Consider the following 15,650-nt stretch of genomic DNA (forward strand, 5'->3'; position numbering starts at 1 on the left):
TGAATCGAACTGTCAGGCCTTAGATATAAATTTTATTGCAGAAATGGATAATGGAGAGGAGATGGCGACTCCACCAATCAGCCATGCCTTTATTGAATCACCATGGTATGCTAACATCATATATGTTTTACAAAATCTACAAGCCCCTCCTGAATTATCCAAGACCAAAAGAAAATTTTTAAAAATAAATTCTTTAAAATTTTTCATAATCAACATTGCTTTGTTTTGGAAGAATCACGAAGGTATCTTTCTTAACTGTTTATTGAAATAAGAATCTAACAAATTGTTACAATAGTTTCATGCAGGTGACTGTGGAGGACATCTTTACTGGGAAACCATAGTTGACAAGATTCTTAGAGCTGGTTTCTATTGGCCCACTTTGTTTTCTGATGTAAAGAAATTTTTAACCTCATGTCATAAATGTTAGATTTTGAAGGAAAGAAAAGGCTTTTACCCCTGCCCCTAAAACCAATGTCTATCGAAGCACCTTTTCAAAAATGGGGTCTTAACTTCATTGGTGAAATCCACCCTGTTAGAGTCGGTCTAGTCATCCCTCCGTGAGAGATCAGTTCTCTTATTGCATTTCATTTTTAGGTGTCTCATTCAGCTCGATCATCTGCGTTCCACTAGGAGCATGCCATAAGTCTTTTCATCAAAGTTACAAAAGTTGTCTTTAGGGTTTCAGTGTCAAGTAGGTCTAGGGTTTCATTAGGGTTTTGTCAATAAATGCTTCAGAGTGTTCGATAATCACCAGCAGGCCATGAGGAAATGTTCGAAATGTGTTTTTCCTCAAAACAGAGTTTTGAGGAAAAAACAAAGTATTTAGCTTTATTTGTACAAAATCATGTAAATTTTGTTCTCTTCATTGTAAATTTCTTCACCTGCACCCTGGTTCTTTTCCTTAGCCTAAGAAGCTCCCTAACCTGTAAAAACAAGCCAAGCTCGGGTCATTTTGCTCATTACAAAGTGAAAATGCAGTGAAGAAGTCCAAAACAGAGGGTGAAATAAAGGTCATCTGCAAAACATTACAAAAATGGGTTTTTGAAAAAATTAATTTGAAAAGCCAATGTATAAAGAATGTCTCTAAGTTTTTAAAATTCATTTGCATGCCAAGAACAAAGAGGAGGCAACTCAAAGTCATTTTGGAGAACGAGTGAGAAATTGGGCAAAAAATCGCTGCAACTTGTCAGCGCGGCGCACTGGGCAGAAGGTGCGGTGCATTGGGGAGGCGCGGCACACTGGGAGCAATTGCGCAGTTCATTTTTGAACGGGCGCGGCACACTGGGAAGGCATGGCACATTGGGAAAACTGCACGGCACATACAACTGAGTGGCCCGAAAAGTTCCAGAACGGCCACCAAAAAGCCAAAAACGTACAAATTTCCTTTGTTTCAAGTAGGTTGAGCTCCAATTCTCCTGTTCATCAAAGTTTAGTAGTTATGCTATGATGGTTGATGTGTTGAGTGTCTAAACAAATGATCAAACCATATCATCTTAAATTCCTCAAATAAAAGTTACTACCTAGGGTTTGACAACTATTTGCCACCAAGTTTATTCTTTTGCCATCATTTTCTTTTCTCCCTTATTCCGTTTTCTCTTGATTTCATTGTTCCCTATCCCCTAAAATCACTAAACCGCTATCCCACATTCCCTTTCCCAAATTTCGAAATATAAAACCCTAAACCTCCCATACTTAAAATCCCAAACCCTCTCCCATATTTCCCTAAAAAATTTATCCCAATAACCCCTAATCCCTCACTATTTTCCTTTCTCCTAACAGTCCCTGTTTCACTCTTTTCCCCTTGGTGGCAGAGGTTAGGCACATTACTAAAGAGCAACCCAACACAATTTTCATACACCAGCATCTATTTCTCCAAGGCATTTTGTACAACAGTCATGGCATCTGAGCATTCATCTGACTATGAAGTGGAAACCCAAAGTGATTCACCCATGGAGGAACATGCATCCCGGAGGCCTCATAGAGGTGGCAAACATATCAGAGAAGAACCAATCACCCTCACTGAATTATAGGCCTACCCTCTAGCCATCTTCTGTTTTCAGCATCAGTCATGTTATGAGTTTTGTGAGAAGGTGGCTAATGTTCAATTTCATCATGAGTTGGCTCGTCTATTTGTGTTGCATTTACATAGAGATTAGGTTACTTTGGCTGGTGTCACCTTCACACTTACAGCAGAAACCATTTCACTGGCAACCGGCATGCCAAACATTGGAGAACCATGGAACAAGAGGAAGAAGATTGACCGGCAGCATTATGAGCCATATATTAAAACCGATTTCTTGAGGCAGCTCAAGAGAGTGTTTCCATTCAGATATCTTAAAGATGAATATGCTCCACTAATGAAATTAATCATGAAGTATTTCAGCTGTGAGGGACGGTTCTCTCGTTTATATGCTTATCACATCAAGTTGCTCATGCATTCCACCCAGTATGGATGATTAACATTCCTTATTTCATATGCCGAAACATAGAGAGGATGACCACACTTGTGCAGCACAAAACCCCTCAGCAGCAACTTAACAATGTTTATCATTTTGCTCTCATCAAGATTTTGGTGGTTCATCAGCTTGGATTACAGGGCATCACTTGGGATGATTTCATCTCCCGTGATTTCTTCAGATCTTCACAGGGGCTTTCAGAGGTTGGGCATGAGACAGGTGGACCTTCTCATCAGTATGAGCGCCATGAGACTGTTAGTGTGCCCTATTCATCACATATCAGAGGGGCACTAGACATTTGTTTGTAGCAGCGAAGCGAGTGCTCTCTCCACCGGGTGTGGAAGGGGTCTCGCTTCCGACATCAGCGCCGCAGATACAGGAAAAAGGCAAGAGGCCAATGCAGGATGAGGGGCCTTCAGGTGAACGAGAGACTGACTTCATTCTCATTCATGATGATGATACAGATATGGGCCCAGAAAGTGCCAAACTTAGAGATATCATCCAGGAGCAGTAGACAGAGATCAAAGCCTTATCCCTCGACTTGGAGAGGGCTAAGTGGAATATTAAATACTTGGAGCAAAGGAATAAGCATCTTGAAGATCAGCAGGTGATTATGGAATTACAAAACATCAGGGAGAATCATCAAGCTGCTCAAAGGAGGAGGATTGAACTCTCTTCATTGGAGCAAGAGATTAATGATGATCGGGAGTCTTGGCTCGAAAGAGTCAACATCCACTTAGAGGGACTACTGGACAAGGCCAACAGAGACAAAGCATTGCTGAGACACATGGCTTTCCACTACATGGCATGGAATAAGGTTTGCAAGGCACGAATAAGGAATCTAAAGGAAAAATTAAAGAAGGCAATAAGGAAGCAAAAGAGGCGAAAGGAGCATGATCGTCTTCAGATATTCGCTGAAGCCTCTTTAGCCCAGCATGAAACTTGATAGAGAAGGTCCAGCCTGTTACAAAAAATATTGTCACCATTACTATTTGCAGTCAGTATGGGTCTATCATCATTCATATTGTCCTGCTAAGCAAGTCTCAAACCTCAGCTCTTCACGTCAAGCTTTGAAAATGAGAGAAAGACCTTAAAAATAAAAAAAACTCTAGTTCCACACTTTCTCTCACTATTGCCTGCGGTCCCGCACCCCCCTGTACATGTTACCTGTGGACCTGCCCGCTCTGTCTCTAAAGGAGTGGGTGCAGACCCCTGTGAAAGTCAAAAAGGTGCAATTTTATTATTAAAAACTCACTTTGGGTTAATTCAAGATGATTCTAGAAGGAATCTTGACATGGATGGTTCGCTCCTAGGTGGTTCATGCATCCCAAAAGTGAAGAAGCTAATCCCTTGATGAGAGGAGCTTATCCCTTTGAAGGAGGGCTTTATCCCTTTGAAGGAGGACCTAGTAACTTCCCTCCATTGCACTATAATTAAGGCATTGGGCTAGTTGCTAGGGAGGTTAAAAGCTGAACATTTTTGAGGGTAAATGCTCTTGGAATTGAGAATTCCTAGTTAAGCTTGAGAGGAGAGATCACATACCTTTTGGCTTCATTGGGAAGAGAGTGAAACTTGTCAAAGTAGAGGAGACTTCTTGATGGACCCTGGGAGGAGCTTATATAGCATCAAGGCATAAGGTTGTAAAGTTATTCTTGATTTAAGTTCATACAATCAAATTCATTTTTCTCAACAAATTGTCTTATGTGATTTGTTTCATGAATTCCTTGATCATCATGATAAGTATGCTTTATTATATTGGCTTTTCAGGTGCTATTTAATTTGTGTGCTTGTTTGTGTTTGAAGATTCTCTACAAGGGAGCTCATTTGGATCAACAGAGCGAGGCTTCCACAAACTTGCATTGGACCCAAGGTAGGCCTAAAACACTTGTTTGCCTTTATTTATAAACTGCATATTTAGAGAAAGATAGAAGTTGATTGGTCTGTTTGTCGCTAGATATCATTACATACTAGGGAGGTCGGTCTTGTCCGCAAGAACGACTCATCCGGTTGACAAAATGGCGACTTCGCTGGGGACTTTATTTTTTGATTTGCTTTTACTTTGACTTGAGAAACTATGTTTTTGTTTCTATTTTTGGTTTGTTGTGTGTGGAATTGGGTAGGTTTAGTAGATCTTGAATTATTTTTTGTTTTTCATACTTTTGGGAGAGGACCGCACCCTCTGCTTGTAACATAGTGCGGACCTATCCGCACTTTTTCTTTACACACAGAGCGGTCCTACACCTGTGTGAACTGCGGGCCTGCGGACACTGTCAAATTTTGAAAAACTTAATATTTTCTCTTTTAGTCAGCTTAGGATTTGTTTAGGTGTTTTATCCTCTGCCCAGATCTGCACGTGACTTGTCAGGAACTTTTCTTAGGTTAATTCCATTGGCATTAGGGTTTTAGGTGAAATTCCTAGAAGTTTTGGTTTCCGGGCTTGATTTTCATTTCAATCTTGTAGTAGCTCAGAGCTTAGAAGCCTTAGAGGCCTTAGATCACCTTGGTTTTTACTGGCCTTCTTATGAGTCTGACCGTTTGCAAAATCTGTCTTTGTTGAGGAATCCATCTTGTTTTTTCTCTTTGCGAAACTTCGAAAGGACTTGTGATTAAAAGTTTTGGATTTCATTTTTAGAAAAGAAAACAAAAATTGGTTGTTTTTTGACTGATTTGTGATTCTGGACAAATTAATTCTTAGTTTGCATATAGCTAAGTAAAACATCCTTGAAAAGAAATGTTGTAAGCTTTTACTTCAAATAGTTTTTAGAATTTATAGATCTCAAGATTATATTTTTCCATAGTTTTGAGTGTTTTATAAAAAATAATAAAAAATCTCTTTTGAAAAAGTTTGTTTTTGTAGTATTTGAGTGTTTGAAAGAAAAGGGAAATTTTCATGAGCATAACTAGTTGTCTCGTTTTTAAGTGTATTGGAAAAGACAAAAAGCTCTTCTTTTGATTTGTTTGTTAAGAAAATATTTGTTTTTACAAGCATTTGCATTCTCAACTCTTTCCTAGCTAGAAATTCATTGAATGGAAAAGATTGCTTATCATCTTAAGTGCATTTTTTAGTGATTTGGAGTCGAGTCTTCATACCATAAGTTTCATCTCCGCACCTTTTGACTTAACGAAAAACCAATAAAAATAACGCTTAAAGTAAAATCTATCTAGTAATCTTTTTATTTCTAGGGCTCTATATCACCAACATAGCTTAGGCTAGTATCTTGGAGTAGGGAGTAATTAACTCTCCAAGATAGCCAAAAAAAACAAGTCATTGTATCTTGCGGTAGGAGATAAAATCCAATTGTTACATCTATGCTCTGGGAAAGCTCCTCTTAAAGGAGAAGCACGAGATCATATCTGAACCAGTGTGGGAATCAATCCTTCCTCATTGGGAACAATAGAAGATATTCATGTATTAAAAATAGTAAACCTCGGATTAACCATTGTCAAGGAGCCTGGGGTCACTTGTTGGTAAACCTTGGATTATGTCAAGGAACCTTTAAGGGGATTGAGCTTGTTACTCTGCCCTTGCGTGCGTATCGGATCGTAGACTGTTCCCCCAAGTATATTTGTTTCTGTTGGTAACCATAGTGACCATATTCTATAGGATTCTTTCCTAAGGTGACGGTGGAGGGAAGATCCCAATGTACATGGAGCAAACATCGGTTACCCAACTCCCTATATCGATCAAATCATTGATGATTGTGCCGGCAGTGAAATATTCTCCTTCATGGATGGTTTTTCCGGATACAATCAAATAAATATTCTACCTGCTGATCAACCAAAAACGACTTTCATTTGTCCATGGGGGACATTTACTTATTGAAAATTACCTTTTGGGCTCAAGAACACCGGGGCAACTTTTCAAAGAGCCATGTCTTATGCATTTCATGACATCAAGCACATTGTGCAACCCTATCTCGATGATTTACCTGCTCATTCATTACATCGAGCTGATCATCTCATCCACTTACGAGCAATCTTTATGAGGTGTAGGCATTATCGAATTAGGTTGAATCCACACAAGTGTGTTTTCTATATAGAAACGGGTCGGTTACTGGGGTTTGTTGTTTCGAAAGCCAGCATCCGTGTCGATCCCTCGAAGGTTGAAGCTATTGTCAAATTTCCTCCTCCTTCAAGTCTTCACCAACTCCAAAGTTTGCAAGGGAAAGCAAACTTTTTACGTCGATTCATTCCTAACTATGCTGAGATCACAAAGGGTTTTACCTGGTTGTTGAAACAGAATACTCCATTCTTTTGGGATGAGATAGCTGACAAATCTTTTGATGCACTAAAACACGCGTTGACCCATGCACCGTTACTGCATCCTCCCAACTACAACCAGGACTACTTCTTGTATCTCGCCACCTCCCATTCCACCATCGGAATGGTGTTAGGCCAGGAAGATGAATTTGGTACTGAACATATAATATATTACCTTAGTCAAACTTTAAATCCCACTGAGCTAAAATACTCACATGTGGAGAAATTGGCATTGGAAACTGTTCAAGCTGTCCAACGTTTTCGTCATTACATTTTACTATGAAAAACTACAGTAATTTCTGGTTGCAACCCTATGATCTATATTTTGACCAAACAATTGCTAGGGGCAAGTACTCCAAATGGATTGTAATCCTGCAGGAGTTCGACTTGGAATTTGAAAAATCTAAGTCGAAGAAATCTTTAGTTTTTACGGAGTTGATGTGTGATTTCCCGCATGCTGACACGGAAACTGTGGCAGAGGAGCCCATTGTGAACGAATCCTTGTTTCTAATTAGCACTTTAGATCCATGGTATGGGGATATCATATTTTATCTCCAGACCCAATCCTTTCGGCCAGAAATTTCAAGGTCAAAACGTCGAAAAATACGATTCCAGTCCCAACAATTCAAAATTATTGGAGATACAGTTTATCGTTGTGGCGCAGACTCTGTTTTTCAACGTTGTTTAACTCATGAGGAAGCTGAAAGGGTTCTAAATGACTGTCACTATGGAGCGTGTGGCGGTCATATGTCTGGGTTTGCCACAACCCAAAAAATATTGCGCGCTGGCTATTTCTGGTCGTCTTTGTTTAAAGATTGTATTAACGCAGTCCGAAAATGCCACAACTGCCAAATTTTTTATCGAAAGATGTGCGCTCCACCTGCTCCTATCCACCCTATAATTGTCGTTGGTCCTTTTGTGAAATGGGGTATCGATTTTATTACATGTAACCCTCACTCGGTCGGGGGGCATGCGTATATCATCCTTGCGGTAGATTATTTTACCAAGTGGGCCGAGGTGATGCCTACATTTGAGGCAGATGGCAAAACTGCTGCGATTTTCGTGTTCAATCATATAATTGCTAGGTTTGGTATTCCACAAGCGATTACTGATCATGGGCGTCATTTTCGAAACATTATGATGACTAAACTTACAGACCAACTTGGCTTGCATCATGACAGTTCAACTCCATATTATCCACAGGCTAACGGTCTGGTTGAAGCCATCAACAAAGTTCTAGTCATCATGATCCGTTGAATCATTGGGATTCATAGGTCGAATTGGCATAACATGCTATTTTCAGTGCTTTGGGCATATCAAACCTCAGTAAAAATGTCAATCGGGTTCACTCCTTTCCAACTAGTTTATAGTCTGGAAGCTGTGTTACTTATTGAATGCGAAATCTCGTCATTGCAAATGGCTATCGAATTACTTCCAGCCACTTCCGAGGAGGAAAAAAATTTGTTATAACTGGCTCAGATAGATGAGAATCGACGTGATGCTGCATTAGCGATCGAAACTCGTGCCAAACATATTAAAGCTCAGTATGATCGAAATGTTACCCCTCGAAATTTTTCGGAAGGAGACCTAGTCTTATTGTACAATCAAGCAAATAATAAATTAGGCGCTGGGAAATTTGTACCCATTTGGCATGGTCCTTATGTTGTTAAGCGAAAGCTAGCAAAAGGGGCCTATGAATTGGTAGACTTTGACGGGGTCTCTTTAGGTAAACCCAAAAATGGTCTTTACCTGAAGAGGTATTATGCTTAAATCTGGGTGTGGAGATTTTTAGTTAGGTTAGTTTTCTTTCTAGCTGGTGTGTTTTAGTTTAAAAAAGTGTGCTTAGCTTAGAGAGTGTTTTTTGTCATTATTCCTGCTTATCTTGGTTTTACTCTTGATATTGTAGATGTCGACGCCTCTCCAAACATACATTGGTTTTGCTGATGGTGCTTGTCGTAATACATGGAACATTTCTTCCGTAGCTTGGGTTATCTATTCGCCATCTAATGAGTTGGTACCTATGCGTGGGGTAAGCCTCGGTCAAACAACGAACAACATTGCCGAGTATAGTGCAGTGATTGAGTTATTATCTGAATCTATTTCATTTGGGATTCGGAGTTTGATAGTGAGGTTAGATTCTGAACTCGTTGTATTACAGCTTAATAGAGTATATCCCATTAGAAATCTAGTGTTATTGAGACTATTTTTGAGAGTTCGTCTCTTGGAACGTGAATTTGACTATATTGAATATCAGCATATTCCAAGATATTTAAATACATTAGCAGATGCAATTGCTTCTCGAATGTTAAGTAGACATTTGCAATAATCATACAAGTAAATTTAAAAACATTCCATAACATGTTTTACAAGATTAGCCGGTAATAGTGATATAGTATAGCATAGAAGTGTGTCAAATATACATCGTCTTCGATCATAGGTTGAAAAACACCTTATGATCGACAAAAATGATAGTACAAAAAGAAAAAAATGTCATATGTGTCTACAATAGGCGATCATCCTATCATTGGTGATGATCACGATAAGAAACCACTGTATGGGCCACCTTACAAAGGAACCTCCTGAAAGGTCCTGGGACCCCAATCACATAGCGCTGTAACCTAAGAGGAATGTCATCTATGCTGGTCTCCGGAATGTCTACTGTCAAACGCTCTAGATGACTCTCCAATTCGGCCAAAGTCTCTGTGGATTCGTCTTGTGGGGCTGGTGCTGCTGCAGCTGGTTGTTTCCTCTCATAGGGTCGGAGAGTGGCTGGTCGCCGTGGACCTACATCTGCATTTAAAACTTTTACTATCAATTTTGGGATGAGATAAAAAACAAAAAAAAAATTAAATTAGAAAATGTTGAAAATGATTTTACCTGAGTCATCCCATTACTCTCCTGGTGGAAGAGCCATGTCTAGGTCACCACGATAATCTACCCCAGTGTAAGGAAAGTCCTGAATAGCAAAAATTTGGTTCTCCAACCAATGAAAATACTGAGGAGTGAATCAAACAACCTCTGTCCCCTCAGGATGATGGGCCATAACTGCAACCCAGCACATCAGTTTGGGCTCTTGAGGAAGTCCAGCTCCGACAGTGAGATGTTGTGGGACCAACATTGGGACCCTCTCCAGACCAAAGCTCACGACTAAAGCACCATATCCAAAGGTCTTCAGTTGTCCATTCTTTGCTCTAGTCAGTTGGCCTTTTATATTAGCCAACACAACATTGCACCAGTTGAAGATGGTGCCTCGAAAGCAGTTTATTGCCATTCGCATTTGGGATCTAGTGGCTATATGTAGTGCTGCGCTTCCACAGAGCCTGGTAATAGTAAACGCAATCAATTTGAGCTCAGGAAAGGTTATGGTTTTGATATCTATCCCTTTGTCTCTAGTCTGGTCATTCCAAAACTCTATTCTAAGGCTATCGACAGACTGGCGACTTTGCCTAGTCCCGAATAGAGTCAAGTGTTCACCTCTCTTAGGCAAACAAGTCAAGAAGTAAATGTCTTCCGGCTCCATTTCGAGCTGGTGACCACCAATAAAGAAGCACTGGTCCTGTATGCTCCACCTGGCCCTCATGCCAGGTATGGCCCAGAATTTGTATAAGCTGCATGCCTTCAATGCATCAATCAAAGGTTGATGATTTATCGTGGTGAGATATACATCCTCGTGCTCCCATTCTCGCCAATAAAGCATGATGTATACCCTACATTCAATAAAAAGGCAAATTAGAATATCTAAAAGCAAAATTTTTGGGTGAAATTTGAGAAATTAAGGTTTAAAAACCCTTGCTGCAGGGACCGCACCCTCTCTATTAGAGACAATGCGTGGGTCCGCACTTTGCCTTCACGACAGGTATGGACCCCTGACTTTTTCATTTTACGAAAAAGTCGTGGTCCGCAGGTTACCTGTGCTATGCCTGCGGACCCCTGACTTTTTCCTTTTACGAAAAAGTCGTGGTCTGCAGGTTACCTGTGCTATGCCTGCGGACCCCCGCGCGCAGGTTTCTAACCTAAAAATCCCTTAAAAAATGAAATCAAAGCCTAAAAACAAATTTGAAACGGATGAAATTAAAGAGTAGGATGATGTAGATTACCTGGAGGAGACGGCGTTCGATTCCAACGGATGGATTTTTCGCAATCTTCATGGGAAGTTTCTGACCAAAAGCTCTCTTTTCTCACTCTGAAGTCAAACGATAAAAATGAATTTACAAAAGCCCTTTTATAAGTTTTTTGAATAAATGAATTTTTAATTTGTTTATGTTTCACTTTAAAGAGGTAACTTTTGAAGCATTTTTATCTATTTTAAACAGGTATGAGTAATGTTTGAGTTTTTGTGCAGGATAACAGATTTTTTAGGCAAAATTGGTCATTTTCGACAAAAAACATTAGAGTGACCTTTAAGCTCTTTTCTGACTCCTAAAACATGAAAAGATCGCCGAGTTTTTCTTTTTAAACTCGTTAAAATGGAACTAAAAAGACGGTCCACTTACAACCCTTTTTTGATCGTAAAAACATGAAAAGATTGCCAGATTTTTGTCGCTTCAAATTCGATATTGGTTATAAAATGACGTGTCATTGATCGCTTTTTTACTTTTTCGGATCAGAGGCACTAATTATGAAAAGTACTCCTTGGTCATAATGATCAAGCAGTTCTCTCAAGTATTATTTTATACTTTTTCGGGCTTGGGAGACACAAATTTACGAAAAATGACAACCATGGAGTCTTCTTAAGTCTTTTCAGACTCTCTAAAATTGAAAAACGCTGAGTTTCTCCTATACTGGACTCGTTAAAATTTAACAGTAAAGGACCTGTTCAATTACAAACAGGAACAGACCACTCCTTCTTAGGGTTCGAATTTAAACTAAGTTGGACTCATCCGAAGGATGAGCTTATAATCAAGCAAATGTTATCCTCCTCAAGCTTGTCAAAAATAAAGAGGTACTTGCCAGAAATGGTGGGGGAAAAGAGAGAAAGATGAGCCTGTTTGTCATACCTTTTAACCACTCTTGAACACGACACTTTTATTCACCTGGGTTGGGAAATCCTTTGCCTAACAGTTGATCAAACCATATTGAAAGTCTTCAATCGGTTCCTGGGTATTAACTTTGGGTCAATTGTCACCAAACCATCTGTTGTGTCGTTATGTGTTCAAGAGGTTAGTGCAAATAAGCCATTCATCTGCAAAATATCTGTCATCCATTTTGACCATCCCTGAGTCAGTCATTGTAACTAAATTTCTTCAAACTTGATCTATGATTTCGTGTTGTGGGCTTACCTACGACGGATCACTTTCTATCGACTTCAGCTCATTATCTAGAAAGATGATCTAGAAATCGACAGTACCTTGGGATCTGCATGCCTCAGTGGCAGGTTTCTCGCCTTTGACGATAGGTTGCATCATTGACTTTCGATCAAAGGTTTCTGTGACATGTTCGACATCAGCACATCTATTCATATCTCATGGATTGTACTGAGTACTTTGAGAGCCATTGACATTACTGGTGGTTTCTCTCACACTTGTTAACAGTTTACATCATTGACTGGTAATCAAGTGGTTTCTACCATGTTCGACTTCGACACATTCATTCACATGGATAGAATCGTACTATTTCAGGAAGTAGAAATCAAGACCCTGGATCTAGTTTCCACCATCCAGGCTGCGAGGAATTTTGTATTCATTATACAGTGGACTATTCATAAACAGATGGTTGCATCCATACTGTGTCTACATGTGTCTATACTTGTGATGTATTACAAGATCATTCCTATATCAGAGCAGTAGTTAGTTTTCTAGTCAGTTTTGATCTGAGTATGGGAATGCCTACCTCAACGATGATATGATCTCATATATATATTTTGCATTGAATTTTTTTACAGGTTCCAACCGGGCTCTCCACAAGATGATCCTCGAAATGATAAAGTAATTCACTCTTCTTATATGATAAATGAAATCCTCATCTACTACAGACTTCATACTTTAGGGGGGAATCTGTTACACAAAATATTGTCACCATGACTATTTGCAGTCAGTATGGGTCTATCATCATTCATACTGTCCTCCTAAGCAAACCTCAAACCTCAGCTCTTCATGTCAAGCTTTGAAAATGAGAGAAAGACCTTAAAAATCAATAAAGCTCTGGTTCCGCACTTTCTCTCATTGTTGCCTGTGGTCCCGCACGCCCTGTACATGTTACTTGCGGACCTACCCGCTCTGTCTCTAAAGGAGTGGGTGCGGACCCCTGTGAAAGTCAAAAAGGCGCAAGTTTATTCTGAAAAACTCACTTTGGGTTAATTCTAGATGATTCTAGAAGGAATCTTGATGTGGATGGTTTGCTCATAGGTGGTTCATGCATCCCAAAAGTGAAGGAGCTAATCCCTTGATGAGAGGAGCTTATCCCTTTGAAGGAGGGATTTATCCCTTTGAAGGAGGTCTTAGACTCAATCTTTTCAGTCCTATATCAGAATCAAATTCACCTAGCCTCTACTGATCCTTTGACGAAGTCCAAAGGTCATCGTCCCTGCACGAATCAACCAAGAGGCTATCCTTCAATTTCATAAAATCGAAAAGGAAAACTTGCAGAACAGAGTTTGTATTAAAATTGAAAAGTGTCGAAGTTCAGTTGGTGTGCACAAATCGAAAGTCAAATCCCTATCATAAGAGACATTTCTATGTTCTAACATCTCATTTGCACGCCAAATAACATCAGAGAACTGAAGGGAAAACATGGAGAAAGCAAATTCAATGTTGGAGGTCGAAATTGTGTTGAAACGGAGCTGCGCGGCGCATAGGAAGAAGGTGCGGCACACATGGGTGGCGTGATGCATGCGGTGCTCCTCCGCAGTGTAAAATTAACATTGGCACGACCCACTCACCAAGCGCGGTGCACTGGAAGTGCATACATAGCCCTAAGGCCAGAATTCATCATCGATTCATCAAAAATTCAATTTGTTTCAGCTCAATTCTTCTCCAAATAAGTCGATAGGGCCTGTTTAGTGATTTTATTCATGTATGATGTGTTTAGAAGTGAAAACATTGGAGTTTAAATGGTGAAAGGACCGAAAGCCAAAATTAGAATGCAGATATTGTGGCAGCTATAGATCAGTAGACGTCTTCTTGACAGACAACAGTATGAATTGGCGAGTTTTTGCACATGTTTATTCCAGGCAGCTCAAGATGGGGTTGATATACTGTCTCTGTCAATCATACCTAATAGGCCACCTTCTGGGATTGTGACTTTCTTTAACCCAATAGACATGGCTTTGTTGTCCGCTGTGAAAGTTGGAATATTTGTCGTTCAAGCTGCAGGAAACGCTGGACCTTCTCCAAAGAGTATTTGGTCCTTCAGCCCATGGATATTCACAGCGGGAGCTACTGCCGATGATCATAGTTATAATAATTCTATAGTTCTTGGCAACAATCTCACAATCTCAGGAGTTGGACTTGCTCCTGGAACAGATGATGATGATATGTACAGTCTAGTTGTTGCAACTCATGCCCAGAAGAATGGAACTGATGATATGTATGCCAATGAATGCCAAGATCCCAGTGAGCTGGAACAACATCTAGTTGAAGGAAACATCTTGATCGTAGCTACACAATAAGGTTTGTCCTTGGTCTGTCTTCTGTGAGACAAGCAGTTATGACTGCTAACAATTTGAGTGCAGTGGACATCATCTTCTACACAGACCCTTTTGTGGTTGGGTTTCCGTTCAATCGAGTCCCTTTGACGATGCCAGGATTGATCATTTCCTCTTCAAATGATTCTAAGAATTTTCTGAAATACTACAGTGACTCCATAACTAGAGATGAATCTAACAACATTATTAAGTTTGGAGGAGTTGCTAGAGTCCTTGGAGGATTGAAAGCATATTACAGCGAGAAAGCACCCAAAGTCGTGTATTATTCTTCAAGGGGGCCCAATCTGTAGGACAATCTTTTAGATGCAGCAGATATACTGAAACCAAATATAATAGCTCCTGGTAATCTCATCTGGGCTACTTGAAACTCTGTTGGCACAGATTCAGCTGAATTTGAAGGCGAGAATTTTGGAATGTTATCGGGAACAAGCATGGCAGCACCTCATATAGCGGGAGTGGCAGCTCTAGTGAAATAAAAATACCACAAATTTAACCCAGCAACCATTGCTTCTGTACTATCCACCATTGCATCACTCAATGACAATCAAGGGTTACCAATTATGGCATAGCATGCCTACAACAATCCAGATGCCGATGCAATTCCAGCCACACCTTTTGACATGGGAAGTGGATTTGTGAATCCAATTGCTGCCTTGGATCCCAGACTCAATTACCATAAATGGATCTGCACCACTTGTTCTCAATTACACCAGTGTTGTATGTAGTTCAAACGTTGGAATTAGTTCTGACCTCAACGTTCCTTCAATCATAGTAGCTAGTTTGATCAATTCTCGTACCATTGAGAGGAGCTTTTTGAATATAGAAATAAATGAGAGTTACAAGGCTCTTTGGAATGCACCATTTGGTGTTTCTATTTCTATTGCACCCACATCATTTACAGTTTCACATTGGGAGACCCAGAAGCTTACAGTATTCCTCAATGCCACCAGTAATAGTACTGCACCTAGGTTTGGAAGAATCCTTCTGCTTGGAAGTCATGGAGCCTTGAAATGGTCAGTCTGACTAAATGCATGGTACCCAAATGGATATTTGGACTTCAGAACCTCATGGACCTGGAGTTACAATATGATGACTCCATGGCCAATGTTTATAAAGGACTGAAAAAAAATTTCCTAATTTGAGAAGACTACAGCTGTCGGACAATGACAGATGTGTTGAATTTCCAGAGGAATTTGGAGAAGCTACAGCATTTCCACAGCAGAAAAAATGGAAATAATATAGAGCATATAGTAGCTATGAAATTCTCTTAGGACACGTTGGGAGATATGCTT

The 15,650-nt window shown here is 39.9% G+C and overlaps 1 pseudogene; it reads left to right on the forward strand.

Moving 5' to 3' along the window:
* Nucleotides 1-15,381, forward strand: part of LOC149178920 (subtilisin-like protease SBT2.3 pseudogene) — an 84,907-nt pseudogene extending 69,526 nt beyond the window's left edge.
* The last annotated feature ends 269 nt before the right edge of the window (nt 15,382-15,650 follow it).

This window comes from Pinus tabuliformis, chromosome 4_1, assembly GCF_031772625.1.
Source record: "Pinus tabuliformis cultivar Carrire ecotype Pingquan chromosome 4_1, CPIR1, whole genome shotgun sequence".
NCBI lineage: Eukaryota > Viridiplantae > Streptophyta > Pinopsida > Pinales > Pinaceae > Pinus > Pinus tabuliformis.